Below are 17,288 nucleotides of genomic sequence, written 5' to 3'. Positions count from 1 at the left end.
GGTGGAGTGTTTGGCAAAAACGCCCAACCAGGGCAGCCTGACCTTGCCCTCTTCAATGGAGCATAACTTGAGCTAGAAAGGTTCAAATGAGATGATTCTAGTGGCATTGAAAATTAGACATCAAGATCTTTCCAATGATATATCATAGTTCATATTTAGAAAAAGGATTGAAGCCCAAAGTTCAGGCAACATTAAGCATAAAAGGTGAAGAACAAGCAAGTGTTTGGCAACAACTTGGGCAACAACTTGGGCAACAACGCCCAAGCACCAAGTCCCACTCCCAGGAAAATGCATTGGCACATTGCCAATGTGCTCTGAACTGACGTGTTTGCCAGTAATGCCCACTGGGCCAGAATTGAGGTGAATGAGCCCTGCTTTTCTCTGCTCTCTTCAAAGGCCAACAATTCCTCTAATGAGCCAGCCAAATAAACAAGGACAAAGTCCATAAATCTCAACCAATCAAGGCCAAAAGAATCATCTAGAATAGTTAATTTTCATTTTGTTTGTAATTTGCTTTTAATTTCATTTCAATTTGTAATTTAGGAAAGCCTATATAAAGGCCATAGTTTCATAGAATTAGGAGCGGAAAACGGTGGAGACCAGAGCTCTCTCTTAGATTTTTTTTAGACTTTTTATTTTTTTTTAGGACTCTTAGACACTTTTACATTTACATCATAGTAGTTACTTTTGCTAGCTTTTACTCTGCTTTGTACTACACTCCCAATTGGGAAGCATAGAAGGGAGGAAGTTAGTTTTATTTTGTAATTTTTGAAATTCAGTTTTCAAGAACTTCTTCTCCATTCTTCATCACTCTTCTCTACTCAATTTTAATGTTTACTTTTGCATTTGTTGTTGAATTTAGAGCTATGATTCATTAAACCCCATTTTCATTAGGGGGAGGAGCTCTGCTCATTTGAATGAGTTGATAACTTTTCTTTTCCTTCTCAATTCAAGTGGTTCATCTAAAAGGAAACTCTTGTTCTTCACAGATTCAATCACCATCGAGAGAGGGATTAATCTATATGAATTATGTGGTGAATTTAAGAAAGGAGCTACATAATTCAGTTTAGAGTTCATCCTTTCATGATTTCCTTGATCAATACACTTTGGTTGGTATGTGAGATGTAACCTCCCTTAGTTGAGATTCTGGAAATTGTGTGGCTTGGATTAGGAATTGAACTTCATCTCTTCTCATGAACAATTAGATCACGAGAGTGGCAATTGGTTGTGTTGAGAGAAATTGAGTTACCAAGAGATTGGGACTCAATTACCCACAAATTGCCATGGATCTGTACCCATGATTGAGAAGGAATTGATCAACATCAATTCAGGAGAATTTGCATCTCTGATCCCTAATGATCCTTTCCATCATTAATTTTCATTTCTTTTTCTCTTTAGTTCTTTGAATACCCATTACCCAATTCTTCTCTACATTCTTGCAATTTATCATTCTTGTCATTTACATTCTGTTTCTCTAGTTCTTGCAATTTACTCTTCTGCTCTTTAAATTTCTGCAACATTTACTTTCTTGCTGTTTATTTTCCATATCATTTAAGTTTCTTGCACTTTAAGTTTCAGTTATTTACTTTCATCTTCTTTCTCTCTTCTAGTTCTTTAAATTCCTTGCCATTTAAATTTTTGCAATTATGTTCAAAAATCACAAATCTCATGAAATCAAAACCATGTTTGCTTGACTAAATCTACCATTTAACTAAAGTTGCTTGATCTACCAATCTCCGTGGGATCGACCTCACTCTTAGTGAGTTTTATTACTTGATACGACCCGGTATACTTGCTGGTATGTATGTGAAATATAAATTTTCACGTATCAAGTTTTTGGCGCCGTTGCCGGGGATTGGCAAAGATTGACAATGATTAAGTGAATGGTAGTTTAGATTAAGCATTTTCTTTATTTTTGCTTTGTACAGTTCTTTTAATTTTTTTTTCTTTTTGACACTAAGGTGTTTGTGTTATTACCTCACTAAGAAATTCTCATCTGAGACATGAATTTCAATTGCTTTGGTGATTGTGTTTTACAAAACTTAAATGGAGTTTACCTCATCTTTTGATCAAACAAACTTTCTGGGATATCACCCACCACCACCAATCTCTAATGGTGGCTGGGAATATCACCAAGAAAATACAAATTCTGAGCACTCCAATCCATGGAGATTTGCTTCAGAGACACAAGATGAGCAAGAGAATCATATGGGATATTTTCCACCACCACAAAATGATACAAGTTGCTATTCTAATGGTGGATGGGAGTATCACCAAGAAAAGATAGGTGATAAAGCAACTCACATGAGATATGATCCAAGACCACAAAATGACTTATATCATTATCCTCATGGTCTCTGTGTATATCAACAAAAGTGTGAACAATTAAGATAAATAAATTTTCTCCCAGAGCCACAAAGTGAACCATGTTGTTATGACATTAACACAAACTATGGCTGGGAAGGGAATTTTAATTCTCCAAATGCTATTCATCAAGAGACATCATCTCTTGATTATGCCTTCAACAAATTCATGCAAGATTCCTCCCAAGGACCACAAGATTGTCCATACTATGATGATTTCAACAATTCTTCAAATTGTGCCTGGGAGGAGCAAAACCAGAAATCATTTGAGAGCCCATATTCCACTTATCAAGAGTGGTGGACGAAATTGTGATCCATACTTCTTGTACTTGTATGAAATTTAATAATTGGCTCTATTTGAAGTCACAACTCCGTTCAACTAACCAGCAAGTGCACTGGGTCGTCCAAGTAATACCTTACGTGAGTAAGGGTCGATCCCACGGAGATTGTTGGTATGAAGCAAGCTATGGTCATCTTGTAAATCTCAGTTAAGTGGACTCATAAAGTCAAATGTGATTAGATTGGATAAATAAAAATAAATAAAATAAAAAGGGATAGAAATACTTATGTAAATCAATAGCGGGAATTTCAGATAGGCGTATGGAGATGCTGTGCTCCTCTTGAATCTCTACTTTCTTACTACATTCATCCAATCCTTCTTACTCTTTTCCATGGCAAGCTGTATGTAGGGCATCACCGTCGTCAATGGCTACTTTTCATCCTCTCGAGAAAATGGTCCTATGCGCTGTCACTGCATGGCTAATCGTCTGGAGGCATCACCCTTGACAATGGCTACATCCCATCCTCTCAGTGAAAATGGTCCAAATGCTCTGTCACAGCACGGCTAATCATCTGTCGGTTCTCAATCAGGTTGGAATAGAATCCATTGATTCTTTTGCGTCTGTCACTAACGCCCAGCCTTCAGGAGTTTGAAGCTCGTCACAGTCATTCAATTCTGGAATCCTACTCGGAATACCACAGACAAGGTTAGACTTTCTGGATTCCCATGAATGCCGCCATCTATCTAGCTTATACCACGAAGATTCTGTTGGGGAATCTAAGAGATATGCGCCCGGCCTAAGGTAGAATGGAAGTGGTTGTCAGTCACGTGCGTTCATAGGTGAGAATGATGATGAGTGTCACGGATCATCACATTCATCAAGTTGAAGTGCAACGTATATCTTGGAATAAGAATAAAAGAGACTTGAGTAGAAAATAATAGTAATTGTATTGAAACTTGAGGTACAGCAGAGCTCGACACCCTTAATCTATGGTGTGTAGAAACTCCACCGTTGAAAATACATAAGTGAAAGGTTCAGGCATGGCCGAGAGGCCAGCGCCCTGAATGATCAAAAGACCAAATGGTCAAAAGATGACTAATACACTAGTAAAAAGTCTTATTTATACTAAACTAGCTACTAGGGTTTACATGAGTAAGTAATTGATGCATAAATCCACTTCTGGGGCCCACTTGGTGTATGTTCGGGCTGAGCTTGATCTACCCACGAGCTGAGGCTTCTCTTGGAGTTGAACGCCAAGTTATAACGTGTTTTGGGCGTTCAACTCCGGGTTGTGGCGTGTTTCTGGCGTTTAACTCCAGACAGCAGCATGTACTTGGTGTTGAGCGCCACTTTACGTCGTCAATTCCCGAATAAAGTATAAACTATTATATATTGCTGGAAAGCTTTGGATGTCTACTTTTCAACGCCATTAAGATCGCGCCATTTGGAGTTCTGTAGCTCCAGAAAATTCATTTTGAGTGCAGGAAGGTCAGATTCCAACAGCATCAGCAGTCCTTTGTCAGCCTCCTATCAGAGTTTTGCTCAAGTCCCTCAATTTCAGCCAGAAATTACCTGAAATCACAGAAAAACACACAAACTCATAGTAAAGTTTAGAAATGTGAATTTAACATAAAAACTAATGAAAACATCCCTAAAAGTAGTTTGAACTTACTAAAAACTACCTAAAAACAATGCCAAAAAGCGTATAAATTATCCGCTCATCACAACACCAAACTTAAATTGTTGCTTGTCCCCAAGAAATTGAAAATCAATTTGGATAAAAAGAAGAGAATATACTATAAATTCCAAAATATCAATGAATATTAATTATAATTAGATGAGCGGGACTTGTAGCTTTTTGCTTCTGAACAGTTTTGGCATCTCACTTTTTCCTTTGAAGTTTAGAATGATTGGCTTCTCTAGGAACTTAGAATTTCGGATAGTGTTATTGATTCTCCTAGTTAAGCATGTTGATTCTTGAACACAGCTACTTTTATGAGTCTTGGCCGTGGCCCTAAGCACTTTGTTTTCCAGTATTACCGCCGGATACATACATGCCACAGACACATAACTGGGTGAACCTTTTCAGATTGTGACTCAGCTTTGCTAGAGTCCCCAGTTAGAGGTGTCCAGAGCTCTTAAGCACATTCTTTTGCTTTGGATCACGACTTTAACCACTCAGTCTCAAGCTTTTCACTTGGACCTGAATGACACAAGCACATGGTTAGGGACAGCTTAGTTTAGCCGCTTAGGCCTGGATTTTATTTCCTTGGGCCCTCTTATCCATTGATGCTCAAAGTCTTGGATCCTTTTTACCCTTGCCTTTTGGTTTTAAGGGCTATTGGCTTTTTCTGCTTGCTTTTTCTTTTTCTTTCTATTTTTTTCACCAATTTTTTTTTCGCAAGCTTGTTACCTTTCACTGCTTTTTCTTGCTTCAAGAATCAATTTTCATGATTTTTCAGATTGTCAATAACATTTCTCTTTGTTCATCATTCTTTCAAGAGCCAACAGTTTTAACATTCATAAACAACAAGATCAAGAATATGCACTGTTCAAGCATTCATTAAGAAAACAAAAAGTATTGTCACCACATCAATATAATTAAATTAAATTCAAGGATAAATTCGAAACTCATGTATTTCTTGTTCTTTTAAAATGAAAAACATTTTTAATTTAAGAGAGGTGAAGGATTTATGGAATTATTCACAGCTTTAAGACATAGTTACTAACTACTAATGATCATAAAGTAGAGACACAAAACATAAATAAACATATAACATAAAAAAATGAAAAGCAGAAAAAAATGATAAGGAATCAGTCCACCATATTGAGGGTGGCGCCTTCTTGAAGGACCAATAGTGCTTTTTGAGCTCCTCTATATCTCTTCCTTGCCTCTGTTGCTTGATCCTCAGTGATTTTGGTGCTCCTATCCTTAGTTGCTCTCAATAATTATGTGGAGGAAAATGTATCCCCTGAGGTATCTCAGGGATCTCTTGATTTGCAGTCAAATGTTCTACCACTGAGCTATAGACCCTTTACATGAATCTTTCCATCTCCCATGACTTGGAGGTGGAAGCTTTTTGTCTTCCCTTTTCTCTTTTTTTTTTTGAGGTTTCTCTGAATTGTTGATTTTTAGTCTTTCTTGACTTCCTCTTCAGAGTCCTTTCAGGTTCAGGATCAGTTTCAACAAGAGTGCCTTTTTTCTTGTTCCTGCTCATATGAAAGAGAAGAGGAAAAGAAAAGGAAGAGGAATCCTCTATGTCACAGTAAAGAGGATCCTTATTATTAGTAGAAGAAGAAAGGGGATAATGGAAGTAGAGGGATGAATAGTCTGTATAAAGAGTAAGGATAGGGGAGGTGATAAGAGATGAAGAGAAGTGTTAGTAAATAAATAAATAAATAAATAGAAGAAGACGAGAGAGGGATTTTCGAAAATATTTTTGAAAAGGAGTTAGTAATTTTGAAAATTAAAGATGAATTAAAATTAAAATTAAAATTTGAAACAATTAGTTAATTAAAAAGAATTTTTGAAAAAGTGGTGAGATATTTTCGAAAATTAGATAGGAAAGAGTAGTTAGGTGGTTTTGAAAAAGATAAGAAACAAACAAAAAGTCAAATAGTTTGTTGAAAAAGATATTAAAGTCAAATTTGAAAAGATAAGAAGATAAGAAGTTAGATAAGATATTTTGAAATCAAATTTTTTTTTGAAAAAGATAAAATTTTGAAAAAGATATAATAAAAAGATAAGATAAAAAGATATGGTTGAAAAAATTTAAATTTTAAAATTAAAATTAATTACTTAACTAACAAGAAACTAAAAAGATAAGATTCTAGAATTTTAAAGATTGAACCTTTCTTAACAAGAAAGTAACAAACTTCAAATTTTTGAATCAATCACATTAATTGTTAGTGTAATTTTGAAAATATGATATAAAGATAAGAAAAATATTTTGAAAATATTTTGAAAAATATTTTTGGATTTTTTCGAAAATAATAAAAAATAAAAAAGATATGATTTTTGAAAAAGATTTTGAAAAGATAAGATTTTTAAAATTGAAAATTTGACTTGACTTGTAAGAAACAACTAATTTTAAAAATATTTGACCAAGTCAACCCAAAATTTCGAAAATTTGGAGGGAAATAAGGAAAAGATATTTTTGATTTTTTTGAATTTTTTAATGATGAAAGAGAAAAACATAAAAATGACCCAAAACATGAAAATTTTGGATCAAAACACATAATGCATGCAAGAACACTTTGAATGTCAAGATGAACCCCAAGAACACTTTGAAGATCATGATGAACATCAAGAACATAATTTTGAAAAATTTTTGATGCAAAGAAAACATGCAAGACACCAAACTTAGAAATCTTTAATGCATGGACTCTAACAAACGAAAAATGCACATGAAAAACAACAAACAAAACAAAACAAGAAAACATCAAGATCAAACAAGAAGACTTGTCAAGAACAACTTGAAGATCATGAAGAACACCATGAATGCATGAATTTTCGAAAAATGCAAGAAAAATTTTTTTTAAAGCATGCAATTGACACCAAACTTAAAAATTGACTCAAGACTCAAACAAGAAACACAAAATATTTTTGGTTTTTTTGATTTTCTAATTTTTTGGATTTTTATTATTATTTTTCTCGAAAATATATTTTGGAAAAAACGAAAAAGAAAAGAAAAATTTTGAAAAAGATTTTTTGAAAAGAAAATTACCTAATCTGAGCAACAAGATGAACCGTCAGTTGTCCATACTCGAACAATCCCCGGCAACGGTGCCAAAAACTTGGTGGACGAAATTGTGATCCATACTTCTTGTACTTGTATGAAATTTAATAATTGGCTCTATTTGAAGTCACAACTCCGTTCAACTAACCAGCAAGTGCACTGGGTCGTCCAAGTAATACCTTACGTGAGTAAGGGTCGATCCCACGGAGATTGTTGGTATGAAGCAAGCTATGGTCATCTTGTAAATCTCAGTTAAGTGGACTCATAAAGTCAAATGTGATTAGATTGGATAAATAAAAATAAATAAAATAAAAAGGGATAGAAATACTTATGTAAATCAATAGCGGGAATTTCAGATAGGCGTATGGAGATGCTGTGCTCCTCTTGAATCTCTACTTTCTTACTACATTCATCCAATCCTTCTTACTCTTTTCCATGGCAAGCTGTATGTAGGGCATCACCGTCGTCAATGGCTACTTTTCATCCTCTCGAGAAAATGGTCCTATGCGCTGTCACTGCATGGCTAATCGTCTGGAGGCATCACCCTTGACAATGGCTACATCCCATCCTCTCAGTGAAAATGGTCCAAATGCTCTGTCACAGCACGGCTAATCATCTGTCGGTTCTCAATCAGGTTGGAATAGAATCCATTGATTCTTTTGCGTCTGTCACTAACGCCCAGCCTTCAGGAGTTTGAAGCTCGTCACAGTCATTCAATTCTGGAATCCTACTCGGAATACCACAGACAAGGTTAGACTTTCCGGATTCCCATGAATGCCGCCATCTATCTAGCTTATACCACGAAGATTCTGTTGGGGAATCTAAGAGATATGCGCTCGGCCTAAGGTAGAACGGAAGTGGTTGTCAGTCACGTGCGTTCATAGGTGAGAATGATGATGAGTGTCACGGATCATCACATTCATCAAGTTGAAGTGCAACGTATATCTTGGAATAAGAATAAAAGAGACTTGAGTAGAAAATAATAGTAATTGTATTGAAACTTGAGGTACAGCAGAGCTCCACACCCTTAATCTATGGTGTGTAGAAACTCCACCGTTGAAAATACATAAGTGAAAGGTTCAGGCATGGCCGAGAGGCCAGCCCCCTGAATGATCAAAAGACCAAATGGTCAAAAGATGACTAATACACTAGTAAAAAGTCTTATTTATACTAAACTAGCTACTAGAGTTTACATGAGTAAGTAATTGATGCATAAATCCACTTCCGGGGCCCACTTGGTGTATGTTCGGGCTGAGCTTGATCTATCCATGAGCTGAGGCTTCTCTTGGAGTTGAACGCCAAGTTATAACGTGTTTTGGGCATTCAACTCCGGGTTGTGACGTGTTTCTGGCGTTTAACTCCAGACAGCAGCATGTACTTGGCGTTGAGTGCCACTTTACGTCGTCAATTCCCGAATAAAGTATGGACTATTATATATTTCTGGAAAGCTCTGGATGTCTAATTTCCAACACCGTTGAGAGCGCGCCATTTGGAGTTCTGTAGCTCTAGAAAATCCATTTTGAGTGCAGGAAGGTCAGATTCCAACAGTATCAGCAGTCCTTTGTCAGCCTCCTATCAGAGTTTTGCTCAAGTCCCTCAATTTAAGCCAGAAATTACCTGAAATCACAGAAAAACACACAAACTCATATTAAAGTCCAGAAATGTGAATTTAACATAAAAACTAATGAAAACATCCCTAAAAGTAGTTTGAACTTACTAAAAACTACCTAAAAACAATGCCAAAAAGCGTATAAATTATCCGCTCATCAAAGAGCCATCACCTCTTAATTATTCAACCTCACCTCCAAATTTTTCATATCAAAATTCTTCACCACTTGAGTTTGCCTCAACACAAAATTCCTTCCAAATTTCATACAATTCAATTCATCAACCACAAAATTCATTTCACTATACACAAAATCTATGCCAACTTTCTCTTCTCGTGCTACAAATAGAACAAAGTTGCATAGAAATTGAAGAGAGAAATAGAAAATACTTGAAAAATAAAGAACAATATTGGAAGGAACGAGAGAGCCTTTTTGAGAAGATGGATGGACACTTAGAGCTTAGTAGTGAGGATGAAGACCAAATTGTGGGTGAGAAAGTGGAAAAACAAGGAAAAGAGGTCCATGTGTCAAGAGAAATTACAATGAAGGATAAGGTAGTGGAGGTATATGAGAACAAAATTCCAAGTCCACAGAGGTTAGTTGAAGTAACAATGGAACATGAAAACTCACAACTGTCTCAAACTTCCCTGAAACAAAAAGGCTCAACAATTGAATCCATGATTGAAAGATATGAAGAGGAGATGAAGAAATCTTGGGAAGATCAACAAACCTCCTCCATGAAAGAGCTATTAAAACAAATGTTGAGTGTAAAAAAAGAAGTAGAAGAACAAGAAAGTGAGGAAGACACTCAAGAGAAGTCACACTCAAGTGAAGCAGAGAAGTACACAGAGGAAGAGCTCATTGAACCACTATTGCAAGGAACTCTTGATGAAAAGAAGACTCCAACAATCACACAACCACCAAGACTTGGATTCAAGGAAGTGAAGGCAATTAACAAAAGCACCAAGAAGAGGATTGTGACCAAGCTACCAAGGACAATATTCATGAAGAAAAAAGGGTCAACCACAAGCAATCCTCCCCCTGATCCAGCAAGCAAGCTCAATCAAGCCATTAACAAAAGAAAGCTTGCTGAGGAGAGGCCAAGACAGGGGACACTAGCTGAATCTTCTCCCCCCTTAAGGTCATTCCTATTAACAAACTGGAAGAAGAGGAAGAAAGTGAACAACATGTCAACCATAGGTATAATTTCTCTTCTCTGCTTTGTTTTCGTTCTTTGTTTTATTTAAATTCAATAAATTGGCATATGGTTACATTCTAATTTTGGTGTTGCCTTGCAACAAATTGTTTTCAATCTTTTTGGATGATTGCATTAAATCAAAAATGAAAATGACACACCAAGATTCTAAGTTTGGTGTGCCACTTATTTTCTATGCAATTTATTCAAACAACACTACTTGTCTGCATAATCATAATGCCTCTGCAGTTTTATTTTTCTCTTTTAATTTGACACTTTTTCATTCTACTTGCTTTAGTTATTTTTCTACCTTTAAATGCTTTCATTTAGTTTGCTTATTAACTGTTTTTGTTAATACAATACCAAGAGATCCTTATTCATGACAGATTCTTAGCTTGGTGATTATATTTAACATACAACAGTTTCATTTGCTTAGTTTTAATTTAAATAAATTGACATATGATTGCATTCTAAGTTTGGTGTTGTTATGCAACAAAATTTGTTTCCAATCTTTACTGGATACTTGCATTAATTCCAAGTGAAAGTGTCACAATAAGTTTGGTGTGCCACTTATCTTTTATGCAATGTATTGTGCTCACCTTCTTAAGTTTGCAATCAAAATGTCTCTGTCTCTTGTGCCTTAATTGTTATCTTTAATTTTGTTTGCTTGAAACACATGTGCTACTAATGTTTCATTGTGTAAGACATTCATGATCTATCTTAGCCCCATAGCCACGGTTCTAATTGTTGCTTGAGGACAAGTAATCATTCTAAGTTTGGTGTGGGAAGGAAAAGAAAAGGAGGAAAAGGACAGCAATACAGAAGATAAATTACAAGGTTGTAAAGTTCTTTTTCCTCTCATTTATTACCTTCTCTGTATACATGTGAGATATGAATGGGCATAGTTTGATTTCTAAATTGCAATATACTGCTGTGGCATTATGACTACCAACTTGAGTTTTGTGAATTCAAAAGCAATAAAGCATCATGATCATAAACAAACAAGGCATGAAAGAAGAACTTAGCATGTGCATACAAGTATTGGAAAGCTAGTATGATTAATTGTTGCTCAATTGCATTGGATTTTATTGAAGTTTTCATCTAGTACATTTTGTGAAATCTTTTGAAAATCATGAAAACCTTGAAGAAGCAAATGCAATTAAGGCAAGAAAAGAAAAAGGGAAAGAATGAGAAAGCTGAAGGCTTTGAGTACCAATGACAATTTCATTGTTATGTACTTGTGGTGTTTATGTATCAAGTAAAATGGTTGAAAACAAAACACTTAGAAGTCAAGGCTAGGCTCAAGTGCAAAAGCACTCCCTCAAAGCTCAAGGCTCTGAGCAACAATGATTAGAGAGTCAAGAAAAGAAATAAATGAGCTTAACGAAGTCCTCTAATTAAATGCTTGTGGTGCTTATGTATCAAGTGGTAATACTTGAAAACAAAGCATTTAGAGTCGTAGTTTTGTTATCAACTCATGGGACAAAGCACCCAAAAGGAAAAGCTAATAAGAAAATCAAAAGCTTGTTTCAAGGAAGAATTAAAAGAAAAATATTTCATAAAGTAAGCTAGATAGAAGCATCAATCATTTACATTTCTTTTGTGATTGTACCATGCATAGAAAACTAGCTTGCCATGAACATTAACTTGCTATTCTTATAACCTTGGATTGTCAACCTCTATTGCATGATTCTTTTCTTGCTTGAGGACAAGCAAGGTTTAAGTTTGGTGTTGTGATGCATTTGCATATTTGCTATTTTAACTAGTTAATTTAGTTAGTTTTAGCTTAATTTCATTTACTATTACTAGAATAAACAAGCAATTTTGTGAGTTTTCTCTACATGCATTCATAAACCAAGAACTAGGTGAAATTTAGCATATTTCATGCAAATGATTCAAGAAGTTTATAAACAAGTTGATATGAATGATGCTCTTGAAATTCATTGCATAAGATGGCAAAACTTTGAGGAAGATTCTTTGGTTTATGTTAGGTGATGAAGAAAGAAGATGATGGAGCAAGAATTAGAGCAAAAAGGGTTGAAGATACATCAATCTTGGCAAGGAAACAGAGGAAGCAAGTTGCCAACTTGAAGTTGAATGTGCGTGTTCCTTGGCAACGCAAGGCCAAGAAATTGAGCCAAGGAAAGCTCGAAGGTGTTGTTGCCTTGTAGTTGAAGTGGCGTGTTCATCAACAACGCCAGCAACAACGCCAAGGCTAAGAAATTTGGGCCAGGGGAGGATTGGGCGTTTTTTGCAATAACTTCAGCAACAACTCCAACCAAGACAGCCTGACCTCACCTCCTTCAAGGATGAATAACTTGAGTTACAGAGATCCAATTTGAGAGCTTTCAGTTGCGTTGGAAAGCTAACATTCAGAGCTTTCCAACGATATATAATAGTTCATAGTGAAGCATGAAATGGAAGCTCAAATTTGAGTCATCTTTAGGCCCCAAAAACAAGGAAATGAGGTTGAGATTCAAGGAAGCATGAATGGGCCAAGGAATGGGCGTCGAACACGTTGCCAAGGCTAAAATGGCCTGGTGTGTTCCTTGGCAACTTGGGAAACAATGCCCAGGCCAAAAAATCTGGGCTAGAGGCGTTGTCATGGGCGTTATTGGTGGAGTGTTTGGCAAAAACGCCCAACCAGGGCAGCCTGACCTTGCCCTCTTCAATGGAGTATAACTTGAGTTAGGAAGGTTCAAATGAGATGATTCTAGTGGCATTGGAAAGTAGACATCAAGAGCTTTCCAATGATATATCATAGTTCATATTTAGGAAAAGGATTGAAGCCCAAAGTTCAGGCAACATTAAGCATAAAAGGTGAAGAACAAGAAAGTGTTTGGCAACAACTTGGGCAACAACTTGGGCAACAACGCCCAAGCACCAAGTCCCACTCCCAAGAAAATGCATTGGCACATTGCCAACGTGCTCTGAACTGGCGTGTTTGCCAGTAACGCCCACTGGGCCAGAATTGAGGTGAATGAGCCCTGCTTTTCTCTGCTCTCTTCAAAGGCCAACAATTCCTCTAATGAGCCAGCCAAATCAACAAGGACAAAGCCCATAAATCTCAACCAATCAAGGCCACAAGAATCATCTAGAATAGTTAATTTTCATTTTGTTTGTAATTTGCTTTTAATTTTATTTCAATTTGTAATTTAGGAAAGCCTATATAAAGGCCATAGTTTCATAGAATTAGGAGCGGAAAACGGTGGAGACCAGAGCTCTCTCTTAGATTTTTTTTAGACTTTTTATTTTTTAATTTTTTAGGACTCTTAGACACTTTTACATTTACATCATAGGAGTTACTTTTGCTAGCTTTTACTCTGCTTTGTACTACACTCCCAATTGGGAAGCATAGAAGGGAGGAAGTTAGTTTTATTTTGCAATTTTTGAAATTCAGTTTTCAAGAACTTCTTCTCCATTCTTCATCACTCTTCTCTACTCAATTTTAATGTTTACTTTTGCATTTGTTGTTGAATTTAGAGCTATGATTCACTAAATCCCATTTTCATTAGGGGGAGGAGCTCTGCTCATTTGAATGAGTTGATAACTTTTCTTTTCCTTCTCAATTCAAGTGGTTCATCTAAAAGGAAACTCTTGTTCTTCACAGATTCAATCACCGTCGAGAGAAGGATTAATCTATATGAATTATGTGGTGAATTTAAGAAAGGAGCTACATAATTCAGTTTAGAGTTCATCCTTTCATGATTTCCTTGATCAATACACTTTGGTTGGTATGTGAGATGTAACCTCCCTTAGTTGAGATTCTGGAAGTTGTGTGGCTTGGATTAGGAATTGAACTTCATCTCTTCTCATGAACAATTAGATCACGAGAGTGGCAATTGGTTGTGTTGAGAGAAATTGAGTTACCAAGAGATTGGGACTCAATTACCCACAAATTGCCATGGATCTATACCCATGATTGAGAAGGAATTGATCAACATCAATTCAGGAGAATTTGCATCTCTGATCCCTAATGATCCTTTCCATCATTAATTCTCATTTCTTTTTCTCTTTAGTTCTTTGAATACCCATTACCCAATTCTTCTCTACATTATTGCAATTTATCATTCTTGTCATTTACATTCTGTTTCTCTAGTTCTTGCAATTTACTCTTCTGCTCTTTAAATTTCTGCAACATTTACTTTCTTGCTATTTATTTTCCATATCATTTAAGTTTCTTGCACTTTAAGTTTCAGTTATTTACTTTCATCTTCTTTCTCTCTTCTAGTTCTTTAAATTCCTTGCCATTTAAATTTTTGCAATTATGTTCAAAAATCACAAATCTCATGAAATCAAAACCATGTTTGCTTGACTAAATCTACCATTTAACTAAAGTTGCTTGATCTACCAATCTCCGTGGGATCGACCTCACTCTTAGTGAGTTTTATTACTTGATACGACCCGGTATACTTGCCGGTATGTACGTGAAATATAAATTTTCACGTATCAATTGCACAAGCCAAAGGGCATTCTCTTGTAAGCATAAGTTCCAAAAGGACATGTAAAAGTAGTCTTTTTCTGATCCTCAGGAGCTATATGAATCTGGAAATAACCTGTGTAACCATCTAAAAAATAGTAATGTGATTTACCTGACAGGCGATCCAGCATTTGATCAATGAATGGGAGTGGGTAGTGATCCTTACGGGTGGCTTGGTTGAGACGCCTGTAATCAATGCAGACTCTCCAAGCGTTCTGTACTCTGGTTGCTATGAGCTCTCCATGCTCGTTCTTCACTATAGTGACTCCAGACTTCTTGGGCACCACTTGTACTGGGCTAACCCATTCACTGTCTGAAATGGGATAAATGATACCTGCTTCCAATAGTCTGGTCACTTCCTTTTTGACAACTTCCAAAATAGTGGGATTCAGTCTTCTTTGGGGTTGGCGGACAGGTCTTGCTCCTTCCTCTAAAAATATTCTGTGCTCACATACTTGAGGGTTGATACCTACTATGTCTGCCAAACTCCACCCAATTGCTTTCTTGTGCTTCCTCAGCACATTAAGTAACTGCTCTTCCTGTTCAGGAGTGAGGTCCTGTGCAATAATAACTGGAAACTTCTGCTCATCTTCAAGATAAGCGTATTTGAGATGTGGAGGGAGAGGTTTCAACTCTATCTTCTGGTCATGGGCAGGCTCTGGATTGTCTGGAGCTTGTGAAAATGCCAAAGTATCCTTATTGTAAGTTAATAGAGTCCCCACACTTGGACTTTGTTCTGTGTACTTTTCTTCCAACTCTTCCTGGTGAATTTCAGCTACAGTTTCATCTATGATATCACACTGGAAGATAGAATGATCTTCTGGAGGGTTGTTTGTGAATCCATTCAAATTGAAGATTACTATTCGGCCATCTATTTCAAAAGAATATGTTCCTGAAAAAGCATCTAATTTGAATCTTGATGTCTTCAAGAATGGTCTGCCAAGTAGGATTGATAATGGCTTATCTGAGTCATTATTGGGCATCTCCAAGATATAGAAATCAGTGGGAAATGTGAGCCCTTTAATGTTCACCAAAACATCTTCAGCAACTCCAGCTACTGTAATAATGCTTTTATTTGCCAACACAAAACGAACTGCCGACCTTTTTAAGGGAGGGAGCCTTAAAACATCATATACAGATAAAGGCATTATACTAACACATGTTCCCAAATCACACATGCAATCATAAATTACTACACCTCCAATAGTACAACTAACTATACAAGGACCTGGGTCACTGCATTTTTCAGGTAAATTTTCCATTAAAACAGATATAGAGCTTCCTAAAGGAATAGTTTCTAATCCATTAATTTTGTCTTTATGTATGCATAAATCTTTTAGAAACTTTGCATATTTAGGTACTTGTTGAATGACATCAAAAAGGGGAACAGTTACCTCAACCTTTTTGAAGATTTCTACCATTTTGGGGTCAGGTTCTAACTGCTTCCTAGGCTTCCTTGTGAGTTGTGGAAATGGAATGGGAGTGGTGTTTTCTGCAGTGTCTATGCCTTTTGGTGCTTCCTCCTGTGGTTGAGCTTCTTCTTTCTCAGCTATGTCCTGTATGTCCTCTTCCTCTTCAATATCTTCTACTTCTACTACCTCTTCAGCTGAGGCGTGTTTTGGTGGGCTTGGCTCCTCCTGATTTCTCTCCTGTAGTGTGGTTCCAGACCTTAGGGTGATGGCATTAATACCACCCTTTGGGTTGGGTAATGGTTGAGAGGGGAGTCTACCAGAGCTTGAGGACTAGTTGTTGGAGTTGTTCATTGATCCAATCTGTGAGACGAGAGTTTGTAAAGTAGAAGTCAAAACATTCATAGTTGTTTTAATACTATTCTCCACAGCCTGATGTCTCTGATCAATGGCTTGTAGTAATTCATCATTAGGAGACGAAGAGATGCCAGTGGTCTGAGAAGTTTGCTGAGAGGCTTGAGGTTGTCTTAAATGAGGTGCTCTGTAGGATTGAGTCTGATTCTACTGCCTGAAATTGTTATTGTTATTCCACCTCTGATTTCCATTGTTATCTCTGCCTCCTCTGTTAGAATTGTCCCTCCAACCCCAGGTTAGAATTTTCTCTCCAGCCTTGGTTAGAGTTATCCTGCCATCCTTGGTTATAGTTGGCACCTTGATTGTACCCTTGATTGGGGCAGTCATGAAAGTTGTGAGTGGCTGCTACAGTATTGTCTTCTAGTTGGAGCTGCGGACACTCATCGGTATAGTGACTGTAATCTGCACAGATGCCGTACACTCTTTGTGGAACTAACTGCTGGCTGTGCTGTGGTGTGGAAGGCTGAACTTGCTGAGGTTGTTGTTGATTCAGTTGCATCTACTTCAGCAAGTTAGTCATTTCACATAGACTCTGGGCTATAGCAGTAGTCTCTGTATTAGTGGATACCTCCGCAACAGCTCTTGACCGACTTTGTCTCTGCCTATGATTCCTAGTAGAGTCAGCTAAGTCTTTGATCAATTGCCATGCTTCGTCCGTAGTCTTGTACTTTTTCATAGAACCATTGCAAGCACCTTCCAGTGTGGTCCTATCTTGAGATATCAAACCCTGTGAAAAGTAACCGAGCAAAACTATCTTGTCAATCATATGATGGGGACATGCATCTTGAAGTGTATTGAAG

This window comes from Arachis hypogaea, chromosome 4, assembly GCF_003086295.3.
Source record: "Arachis hypogaea cultivar Tifrunner chromosome 4, arahy.Tifrunner.gnm2.J5K5, whole genome shotgun sequence".
Taxonomy (NCBI): Eukaryota; Viridiplantae; Streptophyta; class Magnoliopsida; order Fabales; family Fabaceae; genus Arachis; species Arachis hypogaea.
The sequence above is the reverse complement of the archived record's forward strand: the minus strand, read 5'-3'. Positions refer to the sequence as shown.